The following is a 12,044-nucleotide window of genomic DNA, read 5'->3' on the forward strand; positions in this document are numbered from 1 at the left end:
TATAAAACCATAGAAGCATTAAAATGCACATACATGCATATATCTGTATATTTAAGTTAAAAAAAAAAAAAACAAAGATGCGACTGTCAGTAAAAACAAATATTTGCAATAAGGTGCAAATTTTTTTTGTCATATGGCTAGATTATTTTAAGTAGTGGCTGCTTCACTTACATAAAAGCAAAATGTTTTTATAATCACTTGTTTTCACTAGCTTATAGCTCTCGAAATATACTTCCACCTACAATGACATTTCCCTATGCTTTTTTTTTCCCCTCAGGTGTTAATAAATCTGTTTTATAATGTTCAGGTAAAACAGAATTTGTCATTTTAGGATTTTGTGATCAAGCAAAATAGATTAACAGCATTCTGAGCTCAAACTTCTCACATGGTGACTCTCAACTGGAAAATAAAATATGTACAAATGTAAGGAAATAGTTTTAAGTTTATTACTATAGGAGAAGGATAACTAAATTGATGTCAAAAGTAGGAGACTTATTTCTTCTTAATTTTTTTTTTAAGGTTTTGTTGAGAATAAAGTGGAAAATGTAGACCTGAATCCAATTAAGTAGAGATTAGTTCACATTGTTTAAAATTTTAAGGCATGTTTTTTTTTTTCTCTCTGGATTCCACTACAGTGTGTCTTTCTGGAAACATCACGGACACTGGGCCAGTAGGTTAAACTGGACCCTTTGCACCATTATCCATTCTTTCTGCCTCATGACTGGACAGTTATAAATTATTTACATATTTGGTTATAGGAAGCATTACATGCAAAGTTTCACACGGTCAAGTGCCTGCGTCTTCATGTCACCTTCTCCAGTCCCAAGGCAAATCAGACTCCACTGCAGAAATGGTTCTGATTTTGAGAATGTCCCCTATGACAATCTTGATTTTCCTTGACAAAAACAAAACCCAACTGCTGAAAATGATACTCTGTCCTATGGTTGCTGTCTGCTTTGTCTCTGAGAATCTTATAGTAGTGTAAAATAATTTCAGAAAGTGAATGTAACGTGAAAAGGGGGGAAGTGGCAGGAAAAGGAAATAGAAAAGTAAAGGAAAATGAGGAGTGACGCTAAAATGAAAGGCTCAAAAGAGGATAATAATAACTAAATCAAAACAAGGAGTTCCCATTTTGGCTCAGCAGGCTGAGAACCTGATGTAGTCTCTGTGAGAATGAAGGTTAGATACCTGGCTTTGCTTAGTGTGTTAAGGATCTGGTGTTGCCTCAAGCTGTGGCTGTATCACAGATTTGGCTTGGCTCAGATCTGCATAGTCTTTAGCTGCTGCTCAGATTTGCCCCATAGTCTGGGAACTTCCGTATGCCGCAGTGAGGCCATAAAAAAAATAAAATAAAATAAAAACCAAAGTGGCCCTTGCTTAATTTTAATCCTAAAGGAGAGGGGTTTCTCCTTAGAGTATATGGCTCAATACATAATAACTGGGCCAGTACTGCATTGTGTTGGATGAGAGGTAGATATTGAAGACTATTGAGAAGAGCATTGATAGAGAGTCACAGTTATTAGTTTGGAGGCTGCTGCCAGGCAAGCAAGCTCACTCAATTTAAACACAGCCAGGTCAAAGAATACAGTTTTCAAGGCCTGGCCACTCATCCTCTTTTGCCCTCTAGTTTTTGAGTACATTTAAAAGTGAGGCTGATACCCTTAAAGTCAGGTGCATGTTGTCTTTGGTTCTTTGGTTAGACCTACCTGAGTTCAAGACCAAGATTTATTTTTAGCTTCATGAGATCTTTAGTAACCTTTGGATTACTCCAGGTCTTTTACTTTATGGGACATTTAGCACTTTGCAGCCTGAAAGTGATTTCCTGTGTCCCTGTGAAAATATAGCTTTCTGATCAATCCTTGATTCTCTCCTAAGTATTCAGATTTTGTAGATCAGTGTTTTTTTATTTGGTTTTTTGGTTTTTTTCTTTTTATGGCCACACCTGCAGCTTATGGAAGTTCTAAGCTGCAGCTGCCAGCCTATGCCAGAGCCAGGGCAATGTGGGATGGAGCTGCATCTGCAGCTTGCAGCAGTGCTGGATCCTTAACCCACTGAACGAGCCCAGGTATCAAACTGACCGGCATCCTCACAGACACTATGTAGGGTTCTTAACCCGCTGAGCCACAACAGGAACTGCTAGATCGGTTGTCTTCCTGCTCTTATTCAGAACTCAGTTGTGACTATCCCATTTTTCAGATCAGTTTTACTTTTATATTTCTTTATTGACATTTGAAAGACTATTCTATTTGAAGAAAGTGGTCCAAGGCTAAAAAAGGGGAAAAAAATAAAGCAGGCAAATGAAACTCCCAACACTTTGTAACTCCTACTAGGTGGATTAAAAGCAAATATTTGTAACAGTCTCCTAGTTCCAGGCCTTCCCCTTCTTATTCCATATTCTAAACCTCACTACATGAATTTTTCTAAACTATCACTTGGTGCATGTTTCCATCTGCTCAGGGGCCTTTGATCACATTCCATTACTTGTCGGTGAACGCTCCCTCTTTCTAGACTGCACAATAGGCAATTTATGTATCTCCCTAAACCAGTGCTTTCAAAATTTGTCAAGAGGGGAAAAAAATCTCTTCTTGAGGCTGTGAATTTCTGTGCCAAGAATTTTATGTGTACTTCTGCCTTTGCATCTTTAAAAGGGAGAATTTAGTTTGCAGCATTTCCTAAGGTTGTTTGACCATATAAATTATTATGCTTTCAGCCTTTCTCAGGACTACTGTTTTCTCCAGAATATAATTTTAGAGGCATCCATCCATCATAGACCCATCTTCTGTCACACACAAATGAGGTGATGAATCTCAGACCCTGCCATGTACCTTCCCAGGTCCAATCCTGTGTCCCTTCCTTACAACGCACACACCCCAAATGCAAACATATCATCACAGCCATCATTCTGTACCCAAGTATGTAAATTAAAATACACCCACACTTAGATAGATTGAAGCTCTGATCTCTGAGAGATCTTCATTGAAGATGCCAACTCTTTTTTTAGTTTAATTTAAATTTTTAATTATTTCCCCAATACAGGTTTTTTTTTTCTACTGTACAGCATGGTGCCCCAATTACACATACATGTACACATTCTATTTTCTCACATTATCATGCTCCATCATAAGTGACTAGACATAGTTCCCAGTACTACACAGCAGGATCTCATTGCTAACTCATTCCAAAGGCTATAGTTTGCATCCATTAACCCCAAGTTCACAATCCACACCATTCCCTCTCCTCCCCCTTGGCAACACAAGTCTATTCTCCAAGTCCATGATTTTCTTTTCTGTGGAAAGGTTCATTTGTGCCTTATATTAGATCCCAGATATAAGTGATATCATATGGTATTTGTCTTTCTCTTTCTGACTTACTTCACTCAGTTTGAGAGTCTCTAGTTCCATCCATATTGCTTCAAATGACATTATTTCATTCTTTTTATGGCTGAGTAGTATTCCATTGTGTATATATACCACTTCTTCCTAATCCAATCGTCTGTTGATGGACATTTGGGTTATTTCCATGTCTTGGCTGTTGTGAATAGAGCTGCAATGAACATGTGAGTGCATGTGTCTCTTTTAAGTAGAGTTTTGTCCTGATATATGCCCAAGAGTGGGATTGCTGGGTCATATGGTAGTTCTATGTATAGATTTCTAAGGTACCTCCATACTGTTCTCCATAGTGGTTGTACCAGCTTACATTCCCACCAGCAGTGCAGGAGGGTTCCCTTTCCTCCACACCCCCTCCAGCATTTGTTATTTATGGACTTATTAATGATGGCCATTCTGACTGGTGTGAGGTGGTATGTCATGGTAGTTTTGATTTGCATTTCTCTAATAATCAGTAATGCTGAGCATTTTTTCATGCGTTTGTTGGCCATGTGTACATCTTCCTTGGAAAAAATGTCCATTCAGGTCTTTTGCCCCTTTTTCCATTGGGTTGTTGGTTTTTTTGCTGTTGTACAAATTGCTTGTATATTCTAGAGATTAAACCCTTGTCAGTTGCTGAAGATGCCAACTCTTATGGTCATTACATCTTTTGAGAACTTTCAGTATCTGTATTCTGGATGATTAACAACTGCCTTCTCAGATCATTCCAGGGATTTTTGTTTATATATCCTATGTTCATAGCCAGTTTGGAATTTTTTTTCCATGAGCAAGGATTCATCTCTGCGTATTTTGTGTATACCCAGTGCCCCGCATTGTATTTCCCAGAGAATGTCAGGAAATATTGCTGTTTGATGACACCAATAATGATTGCATCCCAAACTGTTGCCTAACTGATGATACAAAAATTAGAATTGTTGATTGGAAAAATGACAGGTAGAGAAACTACCTAGTTATTATTTTCTTAGTGGGCAAACATCTCTATTTAGGAAAAAGAAGTGCTTCTAAAAAATTGTTCTCAAACTGGGAGGAGTATTTGTAGGGATGGCAGTATCTATCTTCACCAAGTAAAATGAAAACTCAAGAACTTGTTCAGCTAGAAAGCCAAGATAAATGTAGCAATTTACTTCACTTAAGAAAAAAATCCTTGTTGTTTATTATAGTAGGGTGATGGTGAGTCAGGGAGAGTGGGCTGCTCTGAGACTCTACCCTAATTTTTCCCAACATGCCCTGGCCCCAGACCACCTCCCCATCTGCTGTATTTTCTCAGACATGAATTGACCTTCACTTTTATTTTTGTGTGTTTATTTTTTATTTTTTGCTTTTAAGGGCTGCACCCATGGCATGTGAAAATTCCCAGGCTAGGGGTCAAATCAGAGCTATAGCTGCTGGCCTATGCAACAGCCACGGCAATGCGAGATCCAAGGTGCATCTGTGAACTATTCCACAGCTCACAGCAATGCTGGATCCTTAACCCACTGAGCGAGGCCAGGAATTTAACCTGCATTCTCATGGATAATAGTCGAATTGTTGACCTTCATTTTTAGATTGATGGCCCCCAAATTCAATGTGACTCTAGTTCTTCTATTAAAAGAAAAATGTTGACTATGCTAGAGCCATCTTTGGAAGGTGTTTGAGTTATGTAATTGCGAAGATGATTTCATACCAGGACAGTTTCAATATAAGCATTCCCATTTTGCGGAAACCCACACATCATCACCACACTCAAAGTGTGTCTGCAACATCTGGGGACACCAGTACTTTGGGGACACTGGAGACTATAGCAGAACCCAATTTCTCCTCTCAGCCTCTCCTCACTCCTCAGCATTTTGTGGACAAAACCAACTGCACCTTTTTGCAAGACACAGACTCAAGACTCTGCCAAGTAACTCAGCCCCATTTAAGGGAGAATCACGATGGGAACAGGCCCTGAGTGCTTTGAAGTGTCCTTGGAAGAGGAGCCAAACTTTTCAACCATTGCTATTGCTGCCCCAGAGGAATGTTTCCAGGATGGTTCACCGGACACCAGACCTCCTGCCTATGCTCAGGATGAAAAGCCACATTGGGTAAAACACCAAAGAAAGGCCTGTGTTCCTTTTGGAAAAATAGATCCAGATGAGGCTTATGAGGGCTTTAAACTCCCAGATCCCAGTTAAGGATTTAAATTGGCCACTAACTCTGTCTCATAGGGATAGATTTGAACTTCCCTGATGGACATTTCAGATCTGGTACGTGCCTTCTGCACTTTGAGCTCAAGTTGGAGACTTTGGTGCTAATAAGTTTAACACAAGAAGCTAGACATGATACATGGCAATGGAATTTTTACTGAGAAGTGAACAGCAAAAATAATTTTAGTCTATTTTATGAGAATCAATATAGTTAACAGAAATGAGGTCCAGGTGGAAATGTGTACCCCTTGAGTAACTGGGAAAATACTCTCTCTGGAGGAAAACAATTAATAAACAAACCAACCCTTGAATCTTTCTTTCCAGGCACAAGGTGGTATTTTTAGAAAGGAAGGAATTTCAGACATTGAGTTGTTGGCTGGAAATCCATGGAAACAATTTAAGTGCAGCATAACTGAGTGAAAGGAGCTCCAATATTTATTCATTTGATTTCTGTTATCAATGTGGAAGGCCTGTTTCTATCAAATTACCTGGTCTTTCCACAAAACGCTGCCAGAACACAACTTTCTAATTATGTTCTTTTGCATTCAAATTTATTCTTCTGCTTCTAACTGCATAAAAAAAAGAGAGAGAGAGAGAGAGAGAGACAAAAGAAAGAAAAAGAAAAAAAAGGAGATCAATGCAATGTTTCATTAACCTTATATCTACTTGGCAAATATTTTTATCACTACATCTGTCTAAATTCACAGACATGACTTGGAAAGAAACCAGGGCATTCTCCAACAGCAATGCTAAGGGCATGCCCTCTGTCAGCTTTAAATGCTGACAGATTTAGGAGGGTGTGACAACCATCACTGTGCAGTTTTGGGCTTGCTGGAAGAGTTATCTCATGTAATACATTTGGAAACCAGAGCCAAATTGACAAAAATATGCACCCCCTCTTCCTTTCATCCCTCTGACAGCTCTCCTCCTCCTTCTGGCTTTCTTCTCTTCCCTTTGATATTTCCATTTGCTTTGAAAACTTCCTTTCAGGTGGTCTAATGACAACTCTCTTCTCTCTCATAAATTCCCTTCTATGACATTCTGTATTTTTGGTCCTGGTCACATTATTTCCCACTATGCAAAGTGTCATTGTTCTTGGCAATCCTTGGGTTAATTGCTGGCCCTCAAAGCAAAGTAACATTAGCAGTGTAACTTACTTCCCTTTAGGAAAATGCAGTGCTGGGACCAAACCCATCTTAGTTCTATTGTATTTGAATAATATTTTGTAATCTGATCCTTATAAAGCACTGGAGAAAGAGTTAAACAGACAGCAAAATTCTAGCCAGTCACTTGTTTCTAATCCTTTGCATGTTCATCATTAGAATAGGTGTTTAAACAAATTTGCTCACGCATGAACATATTTATACATTTATCCACAAAATGTGGTGCATACTTCCCTCTTATTTGCTCTAATCTATGGGAATCTTTAATAATAAAAATACCTCAAACTAAGAAACCAGAAGTATTACTTTTTTCCTGGAAAATAATTTCAAGTGTCCAGCAAAAATACACTAGTTCAACTTACATAAAAAATGACAGTCAGACCCACAGGCAGGGTTCCCCCAGGAGATCTCCAAAAGAAATGAAAATCCTGGAAATTTAGCTTCTGGTACTGGAGAAACTAGTGTCATTCTCCCTGGCGTTCCTTTCAAGTTGAGCAATTTTAAGAATTAAAAGATTAAATGTTTCAAAAAGTAATAAGGATTACAACTGTATTCCTGTTTCTGAGGTCTGGATGTCCAAGTTCTAGCAACTGTGTCAAGGTAAAAATTTGACTTAGGACTAGAAGGCAGAAATGAATTCCAAGCCCCCCATCCTCAGAAACTGCCACTTATTATTATGTTACATTAAAAGAAAAATGGGTTTCCTTATAGAAGAAGTATTAAAACAGGGAGCCTTTTAAAGAAATAGGAAAACTATTTCAGTCAGTTATGGAATCTATCAATTTAGTAACAACCCTGGGAATATCTTTCAGCCATGCTGAAAAATAGGAGCACACATAAGATGTTCTCCCTAAAAATCTCCCTATGAATTGACCATACTTTCCATTTGACCAGTGAAATAATTTCCATGCACTTGTTTATTTTTTCTCATCTAGTCTTGAATGACTTTTTATTTGCTCCTTCTATGTACTTACATCTAACGGGTGACTTTAAATAAACATAGCTCAGCTCTCTTTAGGAAGGACTTCAAAAATAATTCTGACAGCTCTTAGAGAAGTCAAGTATGTTTAGCTCTTCAGGACAATGATTTTCATGTCAAATCCTTCTTAGTCAAGGATTCTATTTTTAAATAAACATCTTGAAATGCTTTTGAAAGAGACCATATTAGTTAGGGTAAAGCTAAGCTGCTGTAACAAAGAGACTGAAAAATAGAGTAGCTGAATGAATACAGATGTTGATTTCTCTCTATGCTGATTTCTCTAATAGTTCCAAAGTGAGCATTCTGCTTTGGGAGGATTTGTTTCACTCTATCGTTCATGGGGCCATTTATCTACGGTGGTATTAAGCAGTTGTTCTGCCTTTCTTGAGGCATTGTTCTCATATAGTTACCTTTCTTGGTTCTAGCAAAAGAAATACATAGGATGGGCACACACCTTCTCTGATGGTCCCCATCCCTGGGCACAAAACAGTGGCCATTACATCCATGTCCCTTTCATTGGATAGAAATCCACCTAACTGCAAAGGTGATTGGACATTTAGTGTACCTTGGAATCTGCGGGCATTGATGTAATGGCCCTCTAAATAGAGTTGCTCCAGGGGAAAAGAAAAGCCAATTAATCAAACAGGTCAATCACAGGTAATTTAGTTCTTTAGCAGTTTTACCATACCCAGAATTAGTAAATATTTTTGAATATAGATTTATTTTGCAAAAATATTTTGGTATTTTGATAGTATCTACTAAAGTGCCTTTATGGTCTTGAATTTTGAAAAAAATGAAAGTATAATTTTTTTTTTTTTTATTTTTAAGGCTGCACCTATGGCATACAGAAGTTCCCAGGTTACAGGTGGAATCGGAGCTGCAGCTGCTGGCCTATGCCACAGCCATAGCAACACCAGATCCCCAATCCACTGAGCAAGACCAGGAGTCAAACCCACATCCTCATGGCTACTAGTTGGGTTTGTAATCTGCTGAGACACAATGGGAACTCTGCAAGTATGGAATTCTGAAGGCATCAGTATATCGACCTATTAGTTGCCAGCCAATATATTTATTTTTTAAATTTATTTATTTATTTTCATTATTTTCTTGGAGTACATTTGACTTACAGTGTTGTATTAGTTTCAGGTGTGCAGCAGAGTGAATCAGTTATACATATACATATATCTATTCTTTTTTCCCATATAGGTTATTATAGAACATTGAATAGATTTTCCTCTGCCACACAGTAGGTCCCTGTTAATTACCCATTCCACATACAGTAGTGTCTATACGTCATTCCCACCTTTGCAGTTTGTCCCTCCCCCCATGTTTTCCCCTATGGTAACCATAAATTTGATCTTGAAATCTATGAGTTTGTTCTGTATCACCTTTTATTAGATGCCACATTTAGTGATATCATATGATATCACTTTGTCTTTCTCTGACTTATTCCACTAAGTAGAATAATCTCTAGGTCCATCTAAGTTGCCTCAAATGGCATTATTTCATTATTTTTATGGTTTAGTAATATTCCATTGTATATAGGTATCACATTATCTTTATCCATTCCTTTGTCGATGGACATTTACGTTGTTTCCATGTCCTGGCTATTGTAAATCAGTGAACATTGATTCACCGCAGTGAACATTGGGGTTGTCAGCCAGTATATTTAGACATTTAGATCAACTCAATTGTGTTTACATTTTTGCAATTGTAAAATTTGCACATACATCAATGGAAACTAAAATCAATATATTGAGAATGAATAAATAATGGTATCATTTATAACATTCCTAATTCTAGCCTATGTCCATATAAATCCTTGGAGGAATCAATTGCAGTTTGTTTCTGTAACACCTTAAGCTCCTGAGGCTATATCCATCTATAAACATATCGAGATCCTGAGCAGTTGTAGATCAACATCCTGTGTACCAAAAAACCCTAGGGAGATACAAGTTTTGGGAAGCGTCTTATCATAGTGGAGTGGAAATATAACTATGAAAGACAGATGTTGAGAGAGAACGGGAGACAGAGACGGAGATATAGAGACATAGTGAGAATGATAATATGAATCTAAACTTCCTACACAGCCAAAAGAAGTTTCCTTAGAATCTTTAGAACTGAAGAAAATAGATTTTTACATCTCATCTCTCTTTTCAGCTATGGTCAACAGGGAGAGTTCCCCAGAAGTGACTGAAAATTGAATTGAAATTTATAAAATCAACATGAAATTATCTCACCTCTATTTGTTGCCCTGAGTTTATTTCAAAAATATTTTAAATGAATTTAGGTTCACCTAAATATTCCCGGATCTTTCTAAACAACTGACTTTTTGACAAAACATATTTTCTGTTTACTTAAGACTTTCATTCTGTTGGGACTGAGCTTATGAAACTGGACTCTAGCTCTGTCCTACACAGCTGATTGTAGAGTAGTTCTTAATATTTATTTAATTAACAACTTCAAAATAAGTAGGTCCTTAACAAATTATTAGCAAATTGAATCCAAAAAAAGCATAAAAATTATTAGATGTCATGACCACATGGGACTTATCCCAGTTACACAACACTGGTTAAACATTCAAAAATCAATTAAGGTGATCATCCATCCATGGACTATGGAAGAAAAATCACATGATTATCAATAAAAGCAGAAAAATCAACGGAAAAAATCCCATATCCATTTACAATAAAAACTCTCAGTAAACTAGGACTAGTAGGTAACTTCCTCAACTTGGTAAACACTCTTCGAAAACCTTACAGCTCACATCATACTTACTGGTGAGAAACTCCAGTATTTCCCACTAAGATCAGGTACCCATCAAAGATATTTCCTCTAACTCCTCCTTCTCAACACCATACTACAAGTCCTTGTTAACAAAATAAGGCAAGAAATGGAAATGAGAGGCGTAAAGATTGGGAAAGGAGACGAGACATAAATCTTCATTTGGAGACAGCATGGTTGTCTTTGTTGAAAAATTCAAAAGAATTGACAACGTAAATCTTTCTGGAATTATAAACAATCATAGCAAGTTTACACAGTAAAGATTAATATTAAAAAGTCAATTTATATAAATAAATAAATGGAAAGATAATCCGTGTTTGTTGGTAAGAAGAGTCTTTCAACATGATTTATAGATGCAATGTAATTTCAATTTAAATCCCAGAAAATTATTTTATGGAAATTGAAAAACTGATTCTAAAGGTTATACAGTCGGGCAAAAAAAACCCCCATAGATTAGCCAACACAATATTGAAGTAAAAGAGCAAAGTTGAGAGACCCAACTTCAAGACTTATTATAAAGCTATAGTAACCAAGACAGTGTAGTTATAGTGAACAAATAGACAAATAATAGATCAATAGAACAGAATAGGGTCCACAGGAATAGACCCTTGTAAATGCATCCAACTGATCTTTGATAAAAGAGTAAAAGTGAAAGGAGACAAATAAATAGGCAGAGCATAGAGGATTTTTAGGGCAGTGAAAATACTCTGGATGACATTATAATGATGGATATATGCCATTATACTTTGTCCAAACCCATAGAATGTACAGCATGAAGAGTGAACCCTAGGATCAACTTTAGACTTTGAGTCATACGATGCGTCAGTGTAAGTTCATCTTTGGTGACAAATGTATTCTTCTAGTGCCTTAAGTTGATAATGGAGGAGGCTATGCATTGCAGGAAGGTGGGTAGGGATATTTGAGAAACTTCTGTATCTTCTCAGTTTTGTTGTATACCTAAAACTTCTCTAGAAAAATGGTGTCATAAATGAGTGAATGAATGAATGAATGATTGGAAGGGAAATTCAATGGTAGGAAAGGCTCCAGAGCCTGGGCTCTGGATTCAGTAATCACTGAGATCCATCACACCCTCTTTTATATTTTCTTACTGGAAGGAACAATTTCACTTAGATTTTAAGAGGATAACAGAGGGTCAGTTAATAATAACAGAGTCCAAAATTTGACATGCAGTTATTTTTGAGCATTTCTATTAAAATATAATTCACATAATATAAAACTTTTCCTTTTAAAATATTTTTTGTAGATTCACAGAGCTATGTTCCTATCACCATAAGCTAATTTTAGAAAATGTTTCATCATCCTCCAAAAAACTTCATATCATATGTTTTTCCTCAACCCCTCTTCCCCAGCGTTAGTCAAATAATATTTTATTCTTGTTATCTATAGAGTTGCCAGGTCTGGTTACTTCATGTAAATGGGATCATAAGAGATAGAGTTCTTTCTGATATCCTCTTTTACTTAGCTTATTTTCAAAGTCCATCCATGTTGTAGCATGCATCAGTAGTTTATTCCTTATTATTAGTATTCTGTTGTATGGATAAACATT

At 36.9% G+C, this 12,044-nt stretch overlaps 1 protein-coding gene across 5 annotated transcripts in view; it reads left to right on the forward strand.

Moving 5' to 3' along the window:
* The window catches only part of MACROD2 (MACRO domain containing 2), a 2,051,742-nt gene that overhangs the window by 1,412,483 nt on the left and 627,215 nt on the right, over positions 1-12,044 (forward strand). The window lies entirely within an intron of this gene.

Source organism: Sus scrofa, chromosome 17 (genome assembly GCF_000003025.6).
Source record: "Sus scrofa isolate TJ Tabasco breed Duroc chromosome 17, Sscrofa11.1, whole genome shotgun sequence".
Classification (NCBI taxonomy): Eukaryota; Metazoa; Chordata; class Mammalia; order Artiodactyla; family Suidae; genus Sus; species Sus scrofa.